This window comes from Triticum aestivum, chromosome 2D (assembly GCF_018294505.1).
Source record: "Triticum aestivum cultivar Chinese Spring chromosome 2D, IWGSC CS RefSeq v2.1, whole genome shotgun sequence".
Taxonomy (NCBI): Eukaryota; Viridiplantae; Streptophyta; class Magnoliopsida; order Poales; family Poaceae; genus Triticum; species Triticum aestivum.
This window is the reverse complement of record NC_057799.1, coordinates 182,780,379-182,806,197: the sequence shown is the minus strand read 5'-3', so window position 1 is coordinate 182,806,197 and position 25,819 is coordinate 182,780,379. Positions and strand designations below refer to the sequence as shown.

Below are 25,819 nucleotides of genomic sequence, written 5' to 3'. Positions count from 1 at the left end.
CGGAAACAACAAGCCAACCCCTCAATCCGAAGAAATAACGTGGACGAACCGTATAGGCTCAGCTTGTAATCCCCTACGCATTGCGTCGCAGGAACTCACATGCCAGTAGAGATTTTGACAAGAATTCTCTAAACTCGATAATGGCCGATGGCCGAAACACACGCGGTGTCTAATTCATCTCAAAATAACCTAACCTATTACATGACGCACAGCTTGGCTTTATAGTAGCAGCCGATCCTTCTAACTTGACTCGCAAGAATAAATTCAACTTTTGATCTATCTCTAACTCACAGCTGAAATAACATAAATAAAAATACTAGATAGTAACGCGCCTTATAATTAGACCGAACACAGCTAACCCAAATACTTAGTGCGTCATGTGCAACATGACTTGATTGGGTGCCCCCCAGCCAGACATGTACAAGGACAGGAAGTCCCATGGTGCACCCCTCCTGATATGTGATAACTTATTCTCTTCCGGCGGCCTTGACCGTGAGAAATAATAGCAGGTTAAGATTCTTTTAATCCCAACAAAGCAGTGCTCCTTCGAATCAACATGATCTGGTGGACGTGGCCTTCCAAAGCAATAACAAATATTTCCTTGTGTACGTGGTCTTCTAAAGCAATAGCAAATATTTCCTTCTTTACTTTTCCCATCCGAAATAAGATTTAACTTTGGCGGCCTCGGCAACTCAAACGAATCCATCTTATCTCATATTTTAATGGAGTTCCAAACAAGACCCGAATCTGATGTATATAGTACTGAATCAGTTAATTCTTTGAACAAGTACTTGTACGTGCATGTGTTAGTACCATATGCATGCGCCTCCTTGTCCATGCCAAACATGCGATAACAAGCACGCATGTATTCAAATCTTATTTCATTATGCGCAAAAACAATTTCTTGAACAAGTGCAACGCCATTACGACTGGAGCTAGGACTGGCCGTATCATAGTATCTCTACTTGGTGCAGATTTTTGGCTAGCAAAGATGTTGAGCAAGCACCACATGCTTGAGGATGTATGACAATATAACTTCTATGTGAATATAAGCAAACATAACTCAGTACGTTGTCTTCCTTGTCCAACATCAACAATTTAACATAGAATATTTGATGGGGGCACACAATCATAAAAGATGTCCAAGATAGTGTATTTATATGTGAATCTTCTCTTCCCTTATTAATCTTTCATGAATTGCATCATTGACCAATACTATGTTTGTTAACTTCCAACAAATTTTTCCACTTATACTTTTCTTTATGTAAAGTCATTACTTCCCATGGGATAATCTTTTCATTATTTTCATTGCTAAGATTAACACATAAAAGTAAAGAAGCAAAACTCAAACTACTCTTTATTATATAACTCTCAACTCGGTTACATAGATGGATAGATCACAAAACTAGCACTCGAAAATAGATCATACTAAACTTTTATTTTTCCAAATCACGAAATAACTAAAGATCGAACTAAGATAGGTAAAGAAAATATAAGTGATGGTGGTACAATACTGGGGCACCTCCCCCAAGCTTGGCACAAGCCTAGGGTGGTGCCCATACCCGTGTACTCAAGTTTCTTTCTTTGGGGATGGTGGTGATGATGATGAGGTAGGCTTGTCCTTCAGCTTCAATAAGTACTCCAGATTTCTATTGATATTCCGAAGAGCACAATTTTGCACCTCCAACAGAATAACTTCATGAGTGAGAGATGTATTCTGAGCACAAATTGTTTCAAAAACCCTTAAGGTATCAATTTCATATGGAGAGAGATGATCATAGAGGGGTTGCGGAATATCTCCCTTCTTTGTGGTCTCTTCCATAGGCATGGCTTGATCTCCCTCTTGAGTCTGGCTTCCCACGACCTCTTCAACTTTGTCCTCCTTGCCGATGTCCTCCTCTCCTGATGACCACTCATAATATACTTTAATGTATGGGTGTTTGCCTGGCGAAGGTTGCACGATTTGGTGCTTGGTGCGGATCCTTCAGGGAGCCATGGGAGTTCAGACCTGTCAGAAAAATAGCACAAAACAAAGATAGAGGAGATTTCTGCGATACGATGGTCAAAACATCCGGGAATATATATATAAAGAATTTTTACCTTGCAAAACAAATATTCCAGAAGAAAATGGAGTCAAGAAGGCACACGAGGGGCCCACAAGGTACCTGGGCGCGCCCAGGTGCCTTGTGACCTCCTTGTGGGTCCTCTCGGGTGTTTCTTATTTTTGTATTTTTTTTCTAATATTCCAAAATAGACAGAAAGTATTTTTATGGAATTTTTGGAGTTAATTTACTTATCGTATCACATACCTACCCGTTTTTAGGTTTTTGGAGTACTCCGGAAGGTCTCTCTTATGTGTTCCTCCAGTGTCATAGTTTGAATAATGTTAGTTTCAAACTAATAGGTGTACCTGAGATATAATGTTCAATTCTTTGTCCATTGACGACCCTCAGATTAGTCCCCTCAGAGTTTAGATCTTGATAGTTCCAGAACGATAAACTTCTTCGATGATATACAGTCCTTACCATTTAGAGAGAAGTTTTCGGTGAACATACTCACCCACTTTGAATTCCCATTTTTGAATTCTTTTACCATGCCATCTTTTAACATTTTATTTAAACAACTTGGCATTTTCATAACCTCGGGTTCTCCACTCATCTGACGAGCTAATATCGAATAACCTCTTTTCCCCGGCAAGTTGGAAATCATAGTTAAGTTCTTTAATTGCCCAATATGCTTTATGTTCTAACTCAAGAGGTAAATGATATGCTTTTCCATAAACCGTTTTATATGAAAACATACCCCTAGGTTTCTTATAAGCAGTTCTATAAGCCCATAATGCATCATCAAGTTTCTTATACCAATTCTTTCTAGATCTATTAATGATCTTTTGCAAAATCAATTTGATTTCTCTATTACTCAATTCAACTTGACCACTAGACTGAGGATGATAAGGAGATGCAATTCTATGGTTAACATCATATTTAGCAAGGAGTTTACGGAAAGCACCATGAATGAAATGTGAACCACCATCAGTCACTAAATATCTTGGGACTCCAAACCTCGGGAAAATAATTTCTTTAAGCATTTTAATAGAAGTGTTGTGATCAACACTACTAGTTGGAATAGCTTCTACCCACTTAGTAACGTAATCAACAACTAAAATATGTGTATACCCATTAGAGGAAGGAAATGTCCCATATAATCAAATCCCCAAACATCAAATGGTTCAATAACAAGTGAGTAATTCATAGGCATTTCTTGACGTCTACCAATATTACCAATTCTTTGACATTCATCACAAGAAAGGACAAACTTACGTGCATCCTTGAAGAGAGTAGGCCAATAAAAACCAGATTGTAATACCTTATGTGCGGTTCTATCTCCAGCATGGTGTCCTCCGTATGCCTCAGAATGACACTTCCGTAGGATTTGTTCATGTTCATGCTCAGGTACACAACATCTAATAATATCATCTACTCCTTCTTTATAAAGATATGGGTCATCCCAAAAGTAGTGTCTTAAATCAAAGAAGAACTTTTTCTTTTGTTGGTATGTGAAACTAGGTGGTATATATTTAGCAACAATGTAATTAGCATAGTCTGCATACCAAGGAGTATTACGAGAAGCATTTATAATAGCTAATTGTTCATCAGGAAAACTATCATCAATAGGTAGTGGGTCATCAAGAACATATTCCATTCTAGACAAATTATCAGCTACAGGATTCTCATCTCACTTTCTATCAATAATATGCAAGTCAAATTCTTGTAGCAAAAGGACCCACCTAATCAACCTAGGTTTAGCATCTTTCTTTTCCATAAGGTATTTAATAGCAGCATGATCTGTGTGAACAATTACTTTAGAATAAACTATATCAGATATGAATTTATCACACGCAAACACAACTGCTAGAAAAAATCTTTCTCAGTAGTAGCATAATTTCTTTGAGCAATGTCAAGAGTTTTACTAGCATAATGGATGACATTCAATTTCTTATCAAGTCTTTGTCCTAGAACAACACCAATAGCATAATCACTAGCATCACACATAATTTCAAATGGTAGGTTCCAATCAGGTGGTTGAATAATGGGTGCAGAGATTAAGGCTTTCTTAAGTATTCAAAGGCTTCTACGCAATCATCATCAAAAACAAATGGAACATCTTTTTGCAAGAGATTAGTAAGAGGCCTAGAAATTTTAGAGAAATCTTTAATGAATCTCCTATAGAAACCAGCATGACCAAGGAAACTTCTTATACCTTTAATATCTTTAGGACATGGCATTTTCTCAATTGCATCAACTTTAGCTTTATCAACTTCAATACCTCATTCAGAAATTTATGCCCAAGTACTATACCTTCGTTCACCATAAAGTGGCACTTCTCCCATTTCAAGACAATATTAGTTTCTTCACATCTCTGCAAAACATGATCGAGGTTTCTTAAGCAATCATCAAAAGAAGTCCCGTAAACGAAAAAAGCATCCATGAAAACCTCAACAATCTTTTCACAAAAATCAAAGAATATAACAGTCATACATCTGTGAAAAGTAGCAGGTGCATTTCATAAACCAAAAGGCATACATCTATAAGCATAAGTTCCGAAAGGGCAAGTAAAAGTAGTATTCTCTTGTTCTTCTTTTGACACAGGTATTTGAGAGACACCAGAATATCCATCAAGGAAACAATAGTTTGTATGCTTAGATAATCTTTCTAACATTTGATCAATAAAAGGCAAGGGGTAATGATCTTTCCTAGTAGCTTTGTTTAATTTCCTGAAATCAATTACCATCCTGCATAATCAAAGGGTGCAAACAACAGAAGGGATAAACATATCAAGCAATTCATAATAGCATGATATGGTATAGCCCTCGGCAATGGGAACGTCTCCATTGTACTCCGAGGACTTCATGAAGTTTTCTCCAGAATCGTTGATGTGGTGACAATTTTGAAAAATACCGTTGTGGCACTGATTTTGTTCTCCTACGCCTCATGAAGCTCCGGGTCCTCCGCGTAACCTGTAGGTTATCTCTACATCTGTTACATTAAGGTGGCAATCCCGTGGCTCCAGCCATCATGCCGTGATGCGCATGCCACTTATTTTACAACACATAACCATCTCATACATAAACTCATTATCATGACGAAGGCTATACCACATCATATGCAACACTGCAAAACTAAGTTAGAGGTCCTCTAATCAGTTTGGCAAATTTTAATTACATGGCTTCTAGGGTTTTCGGATAACACTAGCTACATGTGTACACCATCAATGCGATAATTCTTGTTGCTAGATTAACTTCCGGGATGTGTGAAAGAAGAGACTTAATTAAAAATAGCGTCCCCCACACAAAACTTCACCAAATACACGTGACCCCCTACAAGATCGTTCATCTTCATCGCCCTCTTGTGTACATGACGACTCACTATTTTTGACTATGATGAAGCCCAAGGAACTGTTAGCGAATCGTCGACAGTCAGAGTCGGTTGATTGTCAGAACCTTGTGGAAGTGACATCACGCTGTCAATGAACTGAACCGAAACAACACTCACGGGAAGCATAGCAAGAACATCAAACCCTCACATCCACATGTGGTCTCGATCAAAACCTGCATCTACTCATAAAAACCGCTCATAATGCCACTGTTGGGAAACGTAGTAGAAAACAAAAAAATTGCCGTATGATCACACAAGAACAATATGAAGATGAGTATAGGGTTTGATCAACGATCTTTACCTACTCTGGAGTGCAGCAGAAGTAGAAGAGTCGGTGTAGATCGTACTTGGAGTCCCTCGAACGATTATTCGAATGGAAGATCGAAAGCACGACCTCTCTACTTTGTTGCAAGCGTACGGTCTTCACGATCCAGCAGCGCTTCGCCGTCCAGAGCTAATCGTTGCTGGAGAATTAGAAGGAGGATATTATAACCACACTGGGATTCTAATTATGAAGATTAGAGGAACTAGGTCTAGCTCTAATTAGTCAACAAGGACCAACTAAAACTGGAACTAGATGAACTAGAGGAGGCTCCAAAACTTGTATGGCCCAAAGGATAAAATCCTCTAGTATATATACGTTTGATGGGAGAGGAGGGGCAGCACACAGGTAGGGAAGGACTTAGGGGAAGAGGAAACCCTTCCCTACTCCAATTTGGCCTCCCCTTATGGAGGGGGGGGGCGACACCTCCACTTGGGCCCTTGTGGCCCAAGTTGCCATCCACCACTTGGCCTTTTAAGGCCCATTGATATTAAATTAAATTAAAACCCTTCTAACAATTACTACAGCCTTTTATATATAATTTACCATCTCCGAAAACATTTTCCACCTATATATTATTTATTAGTAATACCCGGTATTGCCCAATAAACTTCGAAACCCTTCCGGTGACCCCGAAACGCTTCTGGTTCCTCTCCAAACTATTCCGAATATTAATGAAACAATTCCACAAATAAATCATCGATACTCTCGTCCAACTAAAACTCGACAGATATTGATTACCTTAACCTTGTGACCCGGTAGGTTCAGTAAATCATAGACATGAACAAAACCCCTTCGTTCAATGACCGATAGCGGAACCGTGGACGTCCATATCGATCCCTATGATTACACGAATGACATTCAAGTGAAACTTTGCTATTTCATTGCTTCGTGATACTTTACGAAACCCAAGGTGTCCCGGTATCCTCCTGAGTCATGCACATGCTCATTATACCGTTCTTCTTGTTGCCGGATTCATTCTTCTTTCTCGCTGAAGTGTTCTGGCATCCCCATGACGTAGTCACCTGTGTCTGGCCAGACGATGATGGATGCCGTCATACCGAGAGGGCCCTAAGAATATCTCTCCATCGTCAGAGGAGCAAATCCCACTCTTGAGCTATCTAGTCCCTTGTCAAACTTTTTGATGAACCTATAAGTTATCGTTATGATCACCATGCTACAGATGACGTTCGAGCAACCCGAGAGTCCACCGTACAATAGGAAGTGATTGCGATACTATCATGGTCTGAGGAACTAAAACACATGCTAACACTCTGTGTTATAATAGTTGGTTTCAGATGATATTATATCAAAGTATAACAAACAAGTTTGAGTCGATTCAATATGATCGTTCTTCTAACGTCATACTCTCAATGTTGTTTTAGGACTATCATTACACTTAACAATATCCTAAGATACGGAAAACAGGATCACCAACAACACTTGAGATAGTCTTAGAGGCAAGAGTAGGAACCTATATTTTATCGTTTATCATTCCACACGTGGATACGAGTTTTCCACTAAATGACATATTCCAGGATCATAGCAATTATAGCATGAAATATAAACTCTTAATTATGAAAATGGAAATATGATAATACAATATTGTTGCCTCACGGCATATTTCCAACACTGCGGAGCCTCTGTCTCATCAAAGACCACATCGTCTAGATCCCCCTCATGAAGACCCAATTCCGTCATGATCTTTTCTACATCTGTCGCCGATGCTAATCCTAAAGATCCACCCGTCGCCATATCTTGAACCCTAGTCTGATTTTGAGAAATAGATCGGACGTTGAGAGGAAGCCTAGATCCTCCTGTCATCGAAGGGAGACGATCATAGCCGGGTAGCATGGACCACCCCTTTGTTGGCCCTAATCATAGCAACCCCAGCGACGAGCGAAGGCAGGGGAAACACGAGCTCAACAGTGGTGATAGATCGCCTCCAAGAGAAAGACAACCCTAGCGAGAGGCAAAGTAGCGCCTGGGGGTGACCGAGTGGTCCAGCCCATTAAGTGATCGCAGCACTATGGCGACCCGGTCGAGCTACCGAGTGCCCACTTTTTTCCTGTTCAGATTTCTAACCATTTTTTTGTTATTCGGTGGGTTTTTTCATCCGGTTCAAACAAAAATGAAAACATTAATTATTTCAAGAACTGAATATTTTGAAGTGATTTGTTTACAAATGTTGATAATTTTTTTGGAGGGAGGGGGAACTTGAACAATTTTTGAAATGTTTATGATTTTTTTTGAAAATAGGAACATTTTTCATAAAATGCAAATATTTTTCAAACTAACATGAACATTGTTGAAAAGAACATGAACATTTTTAAAACATTTGTGAACAAATATTTTGGAAAGCCTAAACATTTTTTAAACTTATGTGATCTTTTTTTATTGCGAATAGTTTTCGAAATCCCCAACAATTTTACCATGTATGAAACTTTGTGAACATTTTAAAACAAGAATATTTAAAAAAAAGGAAACAATTTTTGAAAATCTGAACACTTAAAAAATTACAACAGTTCTTATTAAAAAAATTAAAAATTAAAAAGAAGTAAAACAACAAGAAAAAGCGATATACCCGGACCAAAACCTTCTAGAAGGTTCTTGAAACAAATACAATTCAGACAGGAACCTAAGGTTCCTAAAACCGAGATAATGTGGTACTAACTAATGCTAAATGGGATGGCCCAGTGTACTTGCTCGCTCGCTCCGCCGTGTGGAAAACAAACGAAGTCACTAATTGATTAATGAGCACTCTTTACAAAGGTCACTTCCACCTCCTGAGGTTGCGACAAGTGGCGCACTGCATGTGCGCCACATGTCGCAACCTGAGAGTTTTCTCTTTTCACATTTGTTTATTTAAAATGTTTTATCTCTTAAACAGTGCGTCCAAATCTTGAATCATTTTCACCGTTGGATTCCCACGTCGACATCTTCAAAAATAGATCTCATTTTGATAGCTTTCGACGAATTTTTTTCACAAAAAAATCGGACGAAAAGACACATACCGGAGCACATTCTTTTTTTCCTTTCCGGAGTCACAGAAGAAAATCCTGCCTCCACGATAATTAAATCTGTGCCTCTCACGGAAGAAAAATACGGTTTTTTCTCATTTTCAAGAGGCACGACCACGCCTCTCGCGGAAGCAAATTCGTGTCTCCGGGGAAGTAAAATATGTCTCTCGCGGAAGGGAAAAAAGAAAACGGGGTTTTTTCCCCGAGAGGCACGACTGTGCCTCTCGCGGAATCAAATCCGTGGTGCTACGAGAAAGAAATGTGTGCCTCTCACGAAAAAAAAAGAAAACATGTTTTCCTATTTTCGAGAGGCATGACCATGCCTCTCGTGAAAGTAAATCATGCATTAACGAGAAGTTAATCTGTGCCTCTCACGGAAGAAAAAAAAAGAAAAATGCATTTTTTCCTTTCCCGAGAGGCATGACCGTGCCTCTTGCGGAAGCAAATATTTGCCTCCGCGAGAAGTAAATATGTGCCTCTCGTGAAAATAAAAAAAAATATGTTTTTTCCTTACCCGAGAGGCATGACCGTGCCTCTCGCGGAAAGAGAAAAACATGTTTTTTTCCTTACCCGAGAGGCACGACCGTGTCTCTCACATAAGTAAATTCATGCTTACACAAGAAGTAAATCTGTCCCTTTTGTGGAAGAAAAAAAACACATTTTTCCTCTTTCCCGAGAGCCATGACTGTGCCTCTCGCGAAAGCAAACTCATGCCTCCGTTAGAAGTAAATCAGTGCCTCTCACGGAAGGAAAAAAGGAAACAAGTTTTTTGGTGTAATTGTTTGTTGGTTTTTTGTCCAAAACCTAAGAAAACCGGAAAAGCAAAAAATCATCTAAAACCCAAAAAAATATACAGAAAAATAAGAAAAAACCAGAGAGATGGCCCAAAACGCGCCACGCGGTGACAGTTGAGAGCGTGACAAGTAACACGCTCTCAGCCCATGAAAATTGACCCTTGCGGTGGCTCCGAAGGAATAATCGCTGATTATTTGCCCTCGGAAACAAAGGCAATGTGATGCAATGAGCGTCAATTAGGAATATTGCTGCCACAAAGTTTGCAAACGCACACAGGGGGACGGGGAGCGGACGAGGTAATTGGGCTAGCCCAATTATGTATATCGTAGCCTACATAAAACCGGTTTTAGTAACCTTCTAGAATATTAGGTCTGGTTCTTTTTGCTTTTCCTTTTAACTGTTGTTTTCCCCCACCGAATTTTACCCGTTTTCTTTTGTATTCTATATTCTTTTGTTTTCCTATTTCCCTTTTTCTTTCTAAAAAATGTTAATTTTTTAAAATTCTTCAAAATCTATAAAAATTGAAAATAGTTTGTAGAATTACCTTTTCACAATTTCAAAAAAATTACCATTTAAAATTTGTTCATGATATTCATAAAAATTCAAGTTTATGAGAACATTCAAAACATGTTCCTGATTTTAATAATTTCTAAAAACATTCACATTTTTTAAGATATATTCTCAAATTTTCAATAATCTAAAATATATTTTTGTAGACAATCTCACGAAGCCTTTAGGTAACTCGTCACAATGTTTACCGGGGGAGGGGGGGAGTAAGATCACCGGGGTTACCTAACCAAACATGGGGGCCAATCCAGTGCGAGAGCATGCTTCACTAAATTATGAGTCTTGGTATTCAAGCTCCTAAATTCATGACTAAAAGGGCAACTATAAAAAAGCTAGAATGATCTAACATTTCTCGGATAATTGCGTAGTACACAACCGCACTCTTCTGCTTGATATCGTCGGTGACAATCTTGCAATCTGAAGCAACAAAAATTCTTCGCTTGTAGAGGCCATCCGCAAGGGTCAGCGCTTCTCGGACTGCAAAGGCTTCAAGTGTTGTGGGATCTGAATTTCCCACAAGAGTAATAGCTAAAGATCCAATATAATTACCCGATCGATCCCTGCACACCGCGACCAAGGCTGGTAATGATGCGTACCGCAATAGAGCAACATTGACATTTATTTTAACTGTGCATTGGGGTGGAGCAATCCAATGATTCGGCCTTGCATTAGTATGACGGCCCACAATGGGAGTAACTTCAGCAGTGACATAAGGTCAAACTCAGCAAATTTGCTTATGTCGCAATGATTTAATGAGGATGGAGATGAATTCGGTAACATAGCTAATTACTCATACTTTGAGTAACATTACACATATGAAGACAAGATAAGTCTACAAGCTAATAAATAAAGTGTTGCATGACACCGCACATATATTACTTCCCATTGTGAGTAGGCTATTACTGCATGTGGACGCTGCTGGTTGGCTGATTTAATACCTGAGGCGCTATGGCCCTCAGGACGCTGCATGACACGAGCCGCTACGACTACCCATAGTGGGAGTAACTTAGACTAGTAACATGCATATGTTACTTGTCAATGTTACTACCTCTATAGTGCGGAGTAACATATGTGTGGTGTCATGCAACACTTTATTTATTAGGTTGTAGACTCATCTTGTCTTGGTATATGTGATGTTACTTATGGTGTGAGTAATTAACTATGTTACTCAATTTGTTTTTCTCCTCATTAATAGCTGTCACATCATTTTGTGTGTGTTTAAGTGTCATCTATGTTACTCTTTATGTTACTTCCATTATGGATAGTCTACAAGCTCGCAGAAATTGACCTACCCAATCGAGGAGAGAGTGTGTGTCTGAGTGGCAAACTGGCGTAATGAGCATCGTATAGGAGCTCCTTGTTGGATATACGTTGGACGTAAGAGCATCTCCAGCCGTTGGCCCCCCAGGAGGCATAAAAATCGCCGCCTGGGGGCGAGCCAGCGGTAGAATCGGCTCTGGGGGCGGTTGGGCATCCAGCCGTCGCCCCCAGGCGCCAATATCGGCCCATTCCTGGCCGCTTTTAGGCCCACTTTCGACGAAAAATGGCCCGATATCGGCGAGAAACGGCCCATATTCGGCGTGGTTCGGCGTTGAATTCTCAACATAAATAATTTTTTTATCACATAGTTCATCACGGAAAATCAAATAGTTCAACAAAATACTGCAACAACAAATAGTTCAATACAAATTATATAGTTCAACAAATAAAAACTCATATTTCATAACACGTCGAGCTAGGCGTCGCCCTTGATCCTCCATAGGTGCTCCACCCGATCCTGCTGTAGTTGATGATGCACCTGTGGGTCTTGGATCTCCTGACACATACTGAGGTAGGCAGTCCAGGTTGCCGGTAGCTGGTGATCAACTTCGGCTAGAGGACCCTGCCTGTAGTATGGTTCAGTGTCAAACACTGGCTCTTCCTGCTCGCTCTCGATGATCATGTTCTGCAAGATGACACAGCAAGTCATGATCTCCCATATTTGATTTTTCCACCAGGTCTGAGCAGGGTACCAGACAACAGCAAATCGAGATTGGAGCACACCAAATGCCCGCTCGACATCCTTCCTGCAAGCCTCCTGCACCTTGGCAAAGTGGGACTTCTTGCCTCCTGGCACAACGTTTGAGATAGTCTTCACAAATGTAGACCATCTCGGATAGATGCCATCAGCTAGGTAGTACCCCTTGTTGTAGTGCCACCCATTGACCTCGAAGTTCACCAGAGGAGAATGACCTTCAACAAGCTTGACAAAGACAGGGGAGCACTGCAGCACCTTGATGTCATTGTGAGTTCCTGGCAAACCAAAGAAGGAGTGCCAAATCCACAGGTCCTGTGTGGCCACCGCCTCAAGTACCACACTGCAACCGCCTTTGGCGCCTTTGTACATCTCCTGCCAAGCAAATGGGCAGTTCTTCCATTTCCAATGCATGCAGTCGATGCTTCCAAGCATCCCAGGAAATCCTCGTGCTGCATTCTGTGCTAGGATCCGAGCAGTGTCTTCCGCATTGGGTGTTCGCAAGTATTGTGGTCCAAACACTGCCACCACTGCCCGACAGAACTTGTAGAAACACTCAATCATGGTGGACTCGGCCATGCGCCCATAGTCGTCGAGTGAATCACCGGGAGCTCCGTATGCAGGCATCCTCATCGCTATCGTTCACTTCTGGATTGAGGTGAATCCAAGGTTGCCAGTGCAATCCTTCTTGCACTTGAAGTAGCTGTCGAACCCCCGGATGGAATTCACAATCCTGAGGAAAAGCTTTCGGCTCATCCGATAACGGCGCCGAAATACTTTGTCGCCGTGCAGTGGAGCGTCGGCGAAGTAGTCGGAGTTGAGCATGCAGTAGCCTTCGAGACAATGCTGGTTCTTTGCTTTCATCCGCCTCAGCGCCGAGCCACCTCGCCGCGGATTTTCATTGCTCGCCAGCAGGCCGGCGAGGGCGGCGAGGACCATGAGATGTTCCTCTTCTTGGACGTCGGCCTCGGCTTCCTCCTCCAGCAGCGCGGCGAGCGCCTCCTCGTCGTCCGAGTCCATTGCCACAGGCAAATTGCCGAACACCTTGTGGGCGCGGTGGGCGCGCACCCGCCGCTACACTGCCCCTCCGCGGCCGGAACGCCGGAAAAATCGCCAGGACGGTGGTGGAGAGGCTGCCTCGGCGAAACCTCTGCTCTTTTTCCGGCGGGGAATGGGCTATCTAGCGGTGGTGGGCCGCGGGCGGTGCCGAGATCAGCCGGTTGGCGGCCGAGTGCGCGGGGGGTGGGAGGTGAATCTGGAAGATAGGCTTGACTTTTCGCATGACGGTGTGGGCCAGACGTGCTTTTCCCTTGCGCCGGAGCCCCGAGCGCCCCCCAATGCGCCGGGTTCGGCCTGCGATTGCCGGGCCCCAAAACGGGCGGAGCCGGCGGATTTCGCCGTCCTAGGGGCGCGACTGAGGCTTTTTTCGGCGCCGGCGCGAAAAAAGTCGGCCGGGGGAGGGGGGGTGTTGGGGGCACGGCTGGAGATGCTCTAAGCCTGTGCTATATAATGCTTGAGGAAATCACTTTTAGAGAGTCTGCGTTTCCGTCTGCATAGCTCCCGAGCTAGTAAGCGCTCGACGCAGTGGCGGATCTAGGATTTGAAATTTGGGTGTTTATTTCTTTTTTGCAATGCAATATCTAAAAGGTTCATGTAGCTACTAAGATTTTTTTTTTTCCCAAAGAATAATGACAGTACCCTACAGAAAATAGTAAAAAAATAAAGATTATTTTATACACAATCATAAAATATGTCATGGCCACAAACAAGGCGTCATTAAAACTATAGTTCATGTAGGGTTGGTAGTAGTAATAGGGTGTCAAGATGGTAATTAGTCTTAAGGGAATCAAGATGTCTGTGCTTTTTGGACCGAAGGTTTGAGACCGGTTTATATGAATCGGCATGATGTTTATCGCACAAACCACACCCCTTTTTATACATGCATCTAGTATAAATGATATATAAAAATTTCCTGCCAAAACATTTGGGTACAGATGTACAGCCTTGACCCCATGTGGATCCGCCCCTGGCTCGCCGTCACTATCAGATAGCGATAAAGCGACCGCGTGTCCCCAGTAGCCAACAAGCTAGAGAACATTATTTTTTATATTTTTACTTCATATTTTTATTTTGGCCAGCTTTTCTTTAATGTAAAAATATTCATGAATTCAGAAAATGTTTGTGAAATTTTAAAAAGTTCATCAATTCTAAAAATGTAAGTGAGTTTAGAAAACAATTCCCGAATCCAAAATATGTTCACCAATTTACAAAAATGTCCATGAATATAAACAATATTCAGGAATTTGAAAATACATACTCGAATTTAAAAACATGTCATTTATTTTAAAATGCTCGCACTACAAAAATGTGTACAATTTTTAAAATGTTCGTGTGTTTGAAAACTGAACCGTACTTAAAAAATAACCATGGATTAGAAAATGGTTACAATCTTAAAAAATGCTCATGAATTTGATAAAAAATTTCACAAATTGAAAATTGTTTAGGAATACATAAAATATTCAATTATTTGGAAAAATCAAAATTTTCAAAATGTTTAGTGAATTTGATTTTTTCCAGTAATTCTATAAATGTTCACTATTCAAAAAATGCTCATGAATTATTAAATATAAGAATAAAATAAAAGGACAAAATATAGAACTAAACAAAAAATAATCACAAAAAGAAATGAAAAAACCATTAAAAAGGAAAAACTAACAAGGAAAACATAGTGGAAGAAAAGAAAAAAAATAGCCAAGAAGTTTCCTTTAACTGGCTCAGAAGTATTTGGAAGTGCATCCAATCCTCAATCGTTTTGGTAATTCATAATGACATATATCTTATTAAACTAATGCATATTAAAAAGAATATTTCAGGAATGTTCAACTTAGGTACAACATTGGGATGTGAAAATGGACCCCTGAAAATTCTAAGGACAAGCGTTGGTCAAGCCTCAAGACTTCATTTTATATTTAAATGAACCAAGATCATATCGGGTCCATAGGTATGCCAATACTATCAAAAGGGGCAAGGTTATGATCATGAATTCACTGCTCAAGAGCCTATAAATCAAGCTCCAAAAGCCACATCCATATTCCCACATTCCCACATATCACAAACCCTAAATGCATCTCAGACACACCAAACCATATACAATCGGAGTCGCTAAGTCATTCATGATATACCGGTTGCCTTAACCCTAAAACTTTGGTTCCACCGAGTTGATGATTCGGTCCCACCGAAGAGCACTTGTCAACCTTCTGTTTCTTACTGAAATGCATTCAGAATTTCCAAATAGTTTCAGCTAGTGACACCGAAGTGTGTAAAGAGCTTAGGTCATCACAACTAGGAGCCATCGAACATTTTCATCTGGAGTCACCGAAGAGCCGAAAGTTCAAAACTATTGTACATGTCAGTCTCACTAAGTGGTTTCATCCAGTCTCACCGGACAGTGCAGAAAGGTGTGTAATGGTTTGATTTTTGGTGCTGCCTATATATACACTACCCATTCCACCAAACTCTCATAGAGCAACTAGAGCGAAGCAAACACATTCCATATCCATTTTTCTGAGAGAGAACTCCCATCCTTGTGTTGATTTTATAAGGATTCCACTTCAACCATAGGAGCTTTGATTTCTAGTCACCTCATTGCTTTTCACCCAAACTCTTTCCTACCCCAAAACCAAAATCCGCGGGACAAAGTTTGAGTGTTGAGGAGATTATATGTTGAAGCATAAGGGTAACGATTTCATCATCAACAACCCCATCTATCACCTTTTGAAGGGTGGTGCCTCCTAGATTGGTTACGTGTGTTTGGGTGTCTTCAAATCCTTTGGAGAAACCAAGAAATTTCAGGGGCAAGGAGATCGTCTACTTCGTGAAGATCCACCCCGAGTGAGGCTATTCTTTCGTGGGTGTAAGCCATGGTGGGATAGGTAAGGTTAGCCCTCCATGGACTCGATACCTCTCTGGATTCGCAGCTGTTATCCTTGAGATTGAAGGGCCATCAACGTAGACCTACGATAACACGATCTATCAGAACCATAGATCAAAATCTTTCGTGTCACCATATCGTTTGCATATCTTCCAACTCATCCTTTACTTAGTATCACTTGTCATGTCTTTACTTTTCGCTGTCTATGTTTAGACTTGCATGTGCAGGGTGTTCCTAGGCTTGCTAAAAAATTTCAAGAAGTAAAAGTGGGAAAAGAGTCACTTCAATTTGGCTAGTCTAATCACCCCATCCCTAAACATAATTTCCATCCTACAACATGCTCGAAACTTTCATAAATCATTCTAGCAAACGACTCCCATGACCCCCTAATGTGTCGACCCAATTCCAGAGGCTAGTGGGAGGTAGCTACCCTTACGTATAATAACAACTGACAAGGACGTCGTATTGAGCGGGGCACGTCTAGGTCTCGTCTATTGTGAGACCGAAGGCCGCCTCGCCTTAGCGCCCCTTGTAAATGGGTTAGGTCCAGTATGGAAACGAGCATGTGCATCACCATACACGAGAAAGTAACTTACTTTTTTAATTTTGTTTTCTATTTTAAATTCTATTTCCGTTTTAATTTTTACATTTATATATTTTGAAAATAATAATAATATAAGTATATATTTCGAAAATCACATTATTTCCATTATCAATAATGTTCACCGCAAATTAAAGCAAATTTCATGAAATGTAATTATCCGTGCAATTTCAAAACTTGATCATAACATTCAATAATGTTTGTGTCTTTAGAAGCGTTCACACATTTATAAATCTTCTTGAAAAAGTAAAGAAATGTCCGTGTAATTGGCAGACAATGTTTGTACCATCCACAAAGCTACTTATGATATTTAAAAATGTTCTTAGATTTTAAAATATATTTCCTGATAATTTGGAAAGAAAAACTCTGAAACATAAATAATTTTGTATGCAATTTTAGAAAATTGTACATAACATATAAAAAATGTTTGTGCCATTTAAACAAAATGTTGTAACACACAGAATTTTGTTTGCTTGTTTTTAATAAAATTTTCATGACATTTTTGGAAAATGATCAAGCATGTGTTTGGAAATGTTAATTGAGTGTTAAAAATGATAAATGTGCATTTCTCAATTGGTTAACATGTATTAGCTTAAATGTCAACATACATTTGAGAAATATTCAACATGTATCTGCAAAACGTTCAACCAATATACGTAAAATTCTTGATGTTTATTAGAAATGAACTCGGCACATATTTGACAAATAAAAATAACATTAAAACAAATAAAAAAGGATAATGGAAAACATGGAAAAAGAAAAATTAGGAAACAAAGATAGTCGATAGAAAAAACATAGTAAAGAAATAAAAAAATCAAGAAAAATCTCCTAAAATCACTCATGGAAGGTTCCCATACCAGATCAAACTGGTCAGCAGAAGGTTCGCAAAATTAGTTGAGATACGTTGTTGGGCGAGTCTTTCTACAGCCGCGCAATAAGCGAGACCTAGCATTTCGCTATTCAACGCCTTAAGCGTCGTTTGGCGCAACACCTCTCCCAGGTATGCCTAGTGGGCCGCGGACCGAAATAGTGGTTAGGTCGCCTGGCGTCGCCGGACCTTCTCGCTCGCTGAGAGGGTAAAATAACAACAGCTACTGATTTGAAAAAAAATGGGTTTAATTATTTTTTAGAACTAAAAATATTCATGCACTGCCAAAAATTTAACAGTTTTTAAATTGAAAAAATGTTCATGATTTTTTTCACATTTTAAGAAACTCACATGGATTTTTTACAGTTCACAAATTATAAAAAATGTTCCCAAATTTTGGAAAAGTTCACTAATTTTAAAAATGTTTGTATATTTGAAAATTGTTCATGAATTTGAAAAAAATATTCACACATTTGTAGAGAAAAATGAAATGAAAAAACAAACAAAGAAACTGAATACAAACTAAAAAGAACAGGAAACGTGAAAAAAAATCGGGCAACAAAAACTTCTAGAATGTCCCAACCAGAAGAACATTTTACGTGCCACCCGTTAAGAAATAAGCTGAAATCCGGGTGTGCGCGTTGTATGGATAAGGAACTAGATGGAACATGAAGCTCAACAAGCAGATTTTTCTATCGAAAGAAGCGTTATTGATCCTGGCCCCCCCCCCCCCCCCTATGCACAAGAAACATAAATGAATTTTGAACATGGAATTTTGAAAACATGGAATACTTTCTAGTAGGACGGCTTATCGGATGTTGGTTGCTATTAAAAGGCATTGAGAGGATTGGCTGGAGGGAAGAGTGAGACCGTCAAAAGTTATCGTTCCTGGAAAATTGAAGATTTTTCTCTCGCATCTCAGGCAATAGTCGTTTCCCATAGAAGATATTTGCTTGCATCAAAATATAATGTTGTCAAGCTATTGCTTGATCTGCGGGACAGAGGACTCACGGCGTCATTTGTTAATTTGAGTGCTTGTTGTCTCGTTGCGTTTGGGCATTGGTTGACCAAGATCTGTTGGAGCACATGCTGGCGACGATGAAGCTGGACGCAAAACATTGGCTCTTCCCCATGAAGGACGTGTTATCACATACAACTTCCACTCACATGATAGTTACTCCATGGGCCATTTTGTCGGTAAGGTGAAATTTAATTCATGAAAGGATCCATCAGGGCCCTCTATTCCTCTCCTGATACGTTGCCAAGCTCGATCACATGAAAGCTTCCAGTGCCTCATGCTAACCGTTCATTGGGCAATTGGGACTACTGCTCCGCCGAATAGGAGGTGGATTCCACCGCCGACTGGTTTTGTTAAAATCAACGTTGATGCTGGAGTATGTAGAGCGGGTGACAGTGATAAGGGAGTTCTTACTGTTGTTTGCTGGGATGAGACATGAACGTACTTGGGATCTTTTTCTGTAATTTACTTAGGCATATTGGCTCTTTTGACTATTGTGGCGCTTGCCAGTCGGGAAGCACTCTCACTAGATGAAGATTTTTGGTGTTCATCGTCTATATATTACCGGATTGCTTGACCGTCATCAAGAACATCAAGGACGGAGGAGGCGACCAGTACAGGGCGATCATTAAGGAAATCACAAGTGTGAAGCTCTTTTATTACTTGCACTTTTGTTCACAAATCTAGGAGTCCAAAATATGGGCTCACAATCTTGCTAGGCATGTTTTTTTCTAGATCAAGGGCGACATCTTTGGCTGGGTCAACCTCTTGATCCGAACTTTATCCCTGCAACTATTGGTGTTGATCAATAAAGCCTGGCAAATTGTTCTAAAAAAAATCACAACTTAAGCACCAAATAGCATATTCCAAAGCGATACATAGCATTTTGCGTTGGGCGCGTGAGATTTTTGTTCAAGGACTCGTTGGACTCGTGAGATGGCGAACCTGTTTGACACATTCTCCCTCACAGTGTCGCTCAATCGCAGGGAGTTGGCGATATGGGCCGGTCCATATAGTAGTCTAGCGTGAAGTTTGTATCACCTGTTTTCCCGGTTTTAGGAACCTTCTAAATTGGCGGTTCTGTTTCGTTTTTTTGTTTCCCTTGTCCTTGTTTTTTCTACTAGTTTTTATCATTCGTTTCCTTTTTATTTTCCTTTTTTATTTCAAAAAATGTGCCCGTGATTTTAAAATGCTCACAAAATTTTAAGGTATTCTCTTTTTAATTTTTTTAGGTTTTTGAAAAAGTATCAAACCATGCACAAAGTTTTAAAAAAATCTTCTCCTATTTTCAGAAGAATGTTCATGTTTTTTGTTAAAAAAATCACCTACATTTTTTAAAATATTCTAAAATTTTGCATTGATTAATTTTTAAAATAAATATTTTCCATATCTTTTGAGAAATTGGAATGAAGAAACTGGCCATAAACAACAAACCCACTAAACTAGAAAAGAAACAAAATTGCTTTTGTTAATTTTCTATTATAGAAATAGGGAAAAAAGCGGGCGATCTTTTCATGTTCTGACGCAGACGCTCATATATACATACATACATACATACATACATACATACATACATAAACTCATTCCAATAAACGCACGTGAAGACTTTACCTCTATGAGCACCTCAAAGAGACTGAGCTAACACATCAAGGCCGAAATAAATCTAGAAAAATGAGAGTATCAATGTCAAGTCTAGATTTGAACTCTGGTTGGCTACCACTGTCTTCCTAACTATTCAACCACAGGTTGGTCGACAATGCAAATGGGCCAGCCTAGTTGTGGCGCCCATGTGCGTTTGGGTGACATGCTGCAGCAGTGAGTGTCTAGAGGTCCCGCGTGAGACGACGGCTCGTGTATTTTGTCTCAAAAAAGAGTTGTCTTATATTTTTGCTCAAAAAACAATAAAGAAGCTGTCTTGTATTTCTATCACTCTCTCTAAAAAATAGTCGTATTTTGCTAATTTACTCAGGAGTAGTTATTATCCCTTCCGTAAACAAATGTAAGATTTAAACTGTAAAAACGTCCTACGTTTGTGTGTGGAGGAACTATTTATATAATAGTCTGAACAATATTGTAGTATACGTAGGATCGGCCGGTACAAACGCCGTAACCGTTTGCGAGTCGCCATTGCACATGCACCGACGGACACGGGAGAACTAGTCTTGCCTGTTTACTTTTTCCTAACGAAACGACGGCCAGGCAGGTTTGGTTACCAGTTGCCTTTGCACCTTTTGTTTCCTTCTCCTCGTGTTTTCCGTTGGATGCTGACATATTGGACGTCTACTGTTTCGTGACATCTATTCAGCCAGTGTGTATATACCTCAATAACATTGCTTATATTTGGCTCGAATTGAACATATAAAGGATGAGGGACTGCGCCCAACTAGCGGGCGTGGCCACGTCTCCTTTTATTCGTCTATCGTCTCTTTTTATTCGTCTATAAACAGTGCGCGCGTTACTGTAGCGACGCGAGTTACTGTAGCGACGAGGGAAAGGATAAGGTCCCGAGCGCCGTGTCCAGCATCCTCTCCTCTCCCTTTCCCCTTGCTCGCTTCCTCCTCCCGAGCCCATCCCTAGCCGCCTTCTCCCGCAGCACCTCAGCCGCCTCCTCTCGCTTTCCACCCAGCCGCTTACTCCCTCTCGCCCAGCGCGGACGGCCTCCTAGCCGCCGCAGCCGCCGCCTCCTTCTCCCCCTCTTCCTCTCCCTCAGCGTAGCCCCTCCACCTCCCTCCACCTCCCTCCTTTGTCTGACGACGCCTGGTCCATCTCCTTCTCTCCCTTCCATCGCCGCTCGTCGCTGCTCCGCCTCCCCGCCTGGCAGCGGCCAGAGAAGGGCTACTCCGCCTCCCCGCCTCACCTCCTCTTCCTCTTTTTCTAGAGCATGGCCTCGATCTGGAGCACGAGAGGCCAGGAGAGTGCATCCTTGATCTGGAGAAGGGGAGCAGCCGCCGGCCGATTCTGGCACGCTCCAGCGACCCCGGTGGCCATCCAGCACCTTCCCGTGCTCTCTTATCGTCTTGGCCTCCCCCGGATCCTGGTTCTGCGCCTCCACTGGCTCACCGTCCACCTTCTCCTCCACCTCCCCTAGCTGATCTGCTCGACCTCATCGTCGGTGCTCAACAGGGGAAGCACGAGCAGCAGATGCAGTTGAGCATCCGCCCGGTCGCAGCTCGGCTTCAGTTAAGTCGCCGCCGCCTCCGGGACCGACATAGCAGAGGAGCCATGGAGGGCGTTGGCGGCGCTTGATTCGATGTAGCGCCATGGATCAGTCCCTGCTGCAGGAGAGAGAGAGAGAGAGAGAGAGAGAGAGAGAGAGGGAGAGGGAGAGGGAGAGGGAGAAGGAAGGAGAGGAGGGAGAAAGAGAAAGGATAGAGGAGATGGAGGTGCGTCGTCCGGCATCGGCCTGCACTGGTGAGGTGTATTTTACCATGGGATTAGCGAGGTGTATTTATGCTTACCCCTTTTTAGTGTTTGGTCAAGCCAATGGACAGCGAGCATTATGTACCATTGAAGCGATAAAGTTGTTAATTGTCCCCCTGTATTCCTCAGTTAGATCTCTAATAAATTAAGAAATTGTTATTTGTCAGTAGGTTCAGTATATCATCGTCTGCTTAGACAAAATATATCATGGTCAAAGCATGTGAAATATTAGTTCTCGGTGAAAAGATGAAGGTTTCACATATATTAATGATTTCACCTCACTTGTCATGCTGTAATGAACATGTTTTTCGTGCAAATTGATAAGAGAGGGCCTACGAGTTTGTCAAGTTTGCCTTGTATGTTGAATATAATTTTCTTAGATTGCTACTGCAATTGTATGATTGTGATCCCAGTAGGTCAAGACTGCATTTGTGTTGTTGAACTGAGATTCACCAATGTTGTTTCATATTTGAAGTCTGTTTGCATGTATATTGTGGAGGTTTTTGCTGATCTGAATTATGAAAATTTCTTTGTTAACATCTTGGCACTGTACAATTTATTCTTTGTTAACTAAATAGCCTCAGAGAGAAATGAGAGAAATTGTACAGTGCCATTGGCATTTTGTTGAGGTTTTCACTAAGGTGCTCCTCTCTATGTTCGTGTTAATTTCATCACCACTCACATTTACATTTGGTAATATATGAGTTTTCTAAACATTGTGTACAGATACGAGGATGAAGATTGAGATTGTGTATTTTGGATGCAATATCCCACGGATATGGGTTACCTTCCAGAGTGATAGAGTTGGTCACAATAAAATATGAACCATGTCAAAGGATGAGGTAGTATGTAGATTTACCTAGAGCTTGAGTAGATACACATTATTCAGTTCATATTTTATTCCAGTGGTTTTACTTTCACATCACAGGCTTGTTTATATTAAATCACAAGAACTCCATGAGCTTGCTTGGTTACTCTGGAGAAGGGCATTCTTTCAAGGAGCTGTAAATTTTTTGTATATGCTCTCTGTTGGGCACTTTTTTCAGTATGTACGAGATTTGTTGAGAATGAGTGAAAAAATCGACCATTTGGTGGATTTGTTCGGTATGTTTAGTTTCAAGATAACTGACAAAACTGCATTATTCCTTGTTGTGTACTTCTTTTTTAGAACACTATTCCTTTATTGAATGATCTGCTCACACAATGCAGGTACTCAGACAGAGTGAAAGCAGAGACCGAAAGTTTACGATTTAGATGATTTGGAGGTGCCATGTCAATCTTCTTACCTCCATATCAAAACGGATCAGATGATTTATTGCTTAAGGGCATGCTCTTATTCTCTGAGATGGATGATGATGAGCGATTGAGCGGTGCAACTAAAAATTCAGAGCTGGGCTTTACACACTTCAGTGGGTAAGTGAAGTTCCAGTTTTTCTTCTTTCCCCGGTTACTGCTCTATTGTACAGAGAGCAGTGAGTTTTTATTAGCTGGATGTTATATTGGAATGCAGGAGTAGCATGGCAACACCAAGGTAGAGACCTGAAGACAAGCAAAGGGGCGGACCAAGGAAACTAGAGCCGCGTTGTCGTGATGTGAGTCGTGTCGTCTTCGTCCATCTCCATGGAGGTATATACATATGTTAGGTAGGAAAGGAGACCGTCTCCATGGAACTCTGACTGATGTGTAATGTCTTCATAGGACCTGCTCGACCAAACTGAACATTCAGTCATTGTTTTCACCTGGGATACACCATCAGTATCAACACTGGTAAAAAGAATCCAATCAAAACATGATGTTTTTCCCTTGGCTACATGTTTATTTGAAGGAAACCATTCAATTCTCAGTGATCTTTCTTTATGCTCCTTATTGCCATTTTCCTAATGCGCCTATAGAAGTGATTTATCAGGTCTTTTGGTATATTATCTTTAAGGGAATGCCAAAGTTTGTTGGATTGTGAATTCTCTGGTCAGAATCGGTTGTTTTTTTCCCTTGTGTTCATTTATTTCTCAGATTGCAGAACAGATGAGTGTAGACTAAGTTGATGATCTACAGGTGTTGCTCCTCTCCCCTGACCACATCACCAGCGCCCCTGCCATCCTCCAAGCCCATGGCCAGTGGCTCCCCAAGGCCAAGCTATGTCAGGCTGTAGCAACAAGGTGAGCTGCATCACTCTGCGTTTATTTCTTCAGATCATGCAGCAGCAATGTGACTGAGGAATCGATGCTTTACATAACTGATCAGTTAACTGGTAATATATCTATAGAATAGCCAAGCAAAAAACATTGCGTTTCCTAGATGTCCCATATGATATTAAAGTTGGAACCAGGCTAATAGACAAACTGTATATCCGATTATGTTAGAAAAAGGAAAATAAAAAGTTCACTTTTATGATGGTAGGATGTCTTCCTTAGTTTTGTTTCATATGTTCTCTCTCAAAAAAATATGGGACACACCATCGGTATCAACACCGGTAAAAAGAATCCAATCAAAACATGATGTTTTTCCCTTGGCTATATGTTTATTTGAAGGAAACCATTCAATTCGCAGTGATCTTTCTTTATGCTCCTTATTGCCATTTTTCCTAATGCACCTATAGAAGTGATTTATCAGGTGTTTTGTTATATATTATCTAATAAGGGAATGCCAAAGTTTTTTGGATTGTGAATTCTCTGGTCAGAATCGGTTGTTTTTCCCCTTGTGTTCATTTATTTCTCAGATTGCAGAACAGACGAGTGTAGACTAAGTTGATGATCTACAGGTGTTGCTCCTCTCCCCTGATGTGTAGTGCAACTATAAATAGGGAGGGAATTGCTTGAGGAGAGCTCTCTTGCTACTGTTCTGAGCTCACTCTTTGACTAATCTAAATGCTATCTCTGCTCACCGATCAATCAAGGAAAGCACTGAAATATCAGCAAGGACCAGCACAAAAAGAAGGGAGAATAAATGGGACCAATTAAGTTACTTGTGTTTAAGAGTACACTACTTTTGACTTTGGAGTCACACTGGTGAATGGGGCGTCGCATGATCTATGCTGGAGGTGTTCACATATAACAAGCTCACTATTTGTTCCATTGGTCAGTTGTATAATCTGTGGGCGTATTTAAGTTGAACTATGCTCCTTTCTTGGTATTTGGAGACAAGATATTGGCAGTTTTTACGTTACCAGACTGTTTATTAGTTATCTGTAGTTTTGTAACGCTCTCCATTGTCAATGGAAGTTTAGATTCTTCAGGAAGAATGGGTCTTGTATTTATATTATTCAATTGTGCAATAATCGATAGATAACAGAAGATAGATACTTAAGAAGTTTACAGATTTGAGTATGAAAGTTTCACCCCGGTGAGTGTGGTATTGAATCATAACTCTAATTGTGGTTTAGTTTATTCTAGGTTACCAGTACAGAGTATGAACACTTGTAGAGTTTAAATGGTAAAGTAGCAAAACAGTATTTTGTACTTGGTTTATACTCCGTGCTTCATAGCTTTATCATAACCAGTTACTCCCTTGGCCATATATTTGTTCACGGGGCCAAATAATTTGGTAGCCAAGCAATGAGCAATGTTTGCCTCTCTTTTGTATTTGCCTCTGTTTTTTCACTAATATAATCAGGTAAGCCACGACGCATGTTTCTGCCATGATTTCCTTCGGTTGGATTTCGTGGATTTAGGTGTTGAAAAATTATGGGTTGTGGATGCAGGATTAAGGACATGTACCTGCATTACAACGAGATATCTAGGCTGCTTCTTTGTGGCTTCCAAACTTGAAATGTTTGTTTGGAAGTTAGTTTAGTTTTTTTTGTGGATTCACAGCTTCTCACATGTACCCTCC

General features: G+C 40.7%; 1 long non-coding RNA gene across 2 annotated transcripts; it reads left to right on the top strand.

The window, feature by feature from the left end:
- Positions 1 to 21,067: 21,067 nt before the first annotated feature.
- Positions 21,068 to 25,380, top strand: LOC123049144 (uncharacterized). Of its 2 annotated transcripts, XR_006423457.1 has the most exons (8): positions 21,068 to 21,982; positions 22,718 to 22,833; positions 22,920 to 23,095; positions 23,201 to 23,404; positions 23,502 to 23,617; positions 23,690 to 23,956; positions 24,044 to 24,147; positions 24,750 to 25,380. It is a non-coding gene; the product is annotated as an uncharacterized lncRNA (long non-coding RNA). The 2 variants fall into 2 exon arrangements; XR_006423456.1 differs by having other exon boundaries at positions 21,069 to 21,982; positions 23,690 to 24,147; positions 24,750 to 25,379.
- Positions 25,381 to 25,819: the final 439 nt, after the last annotated feature.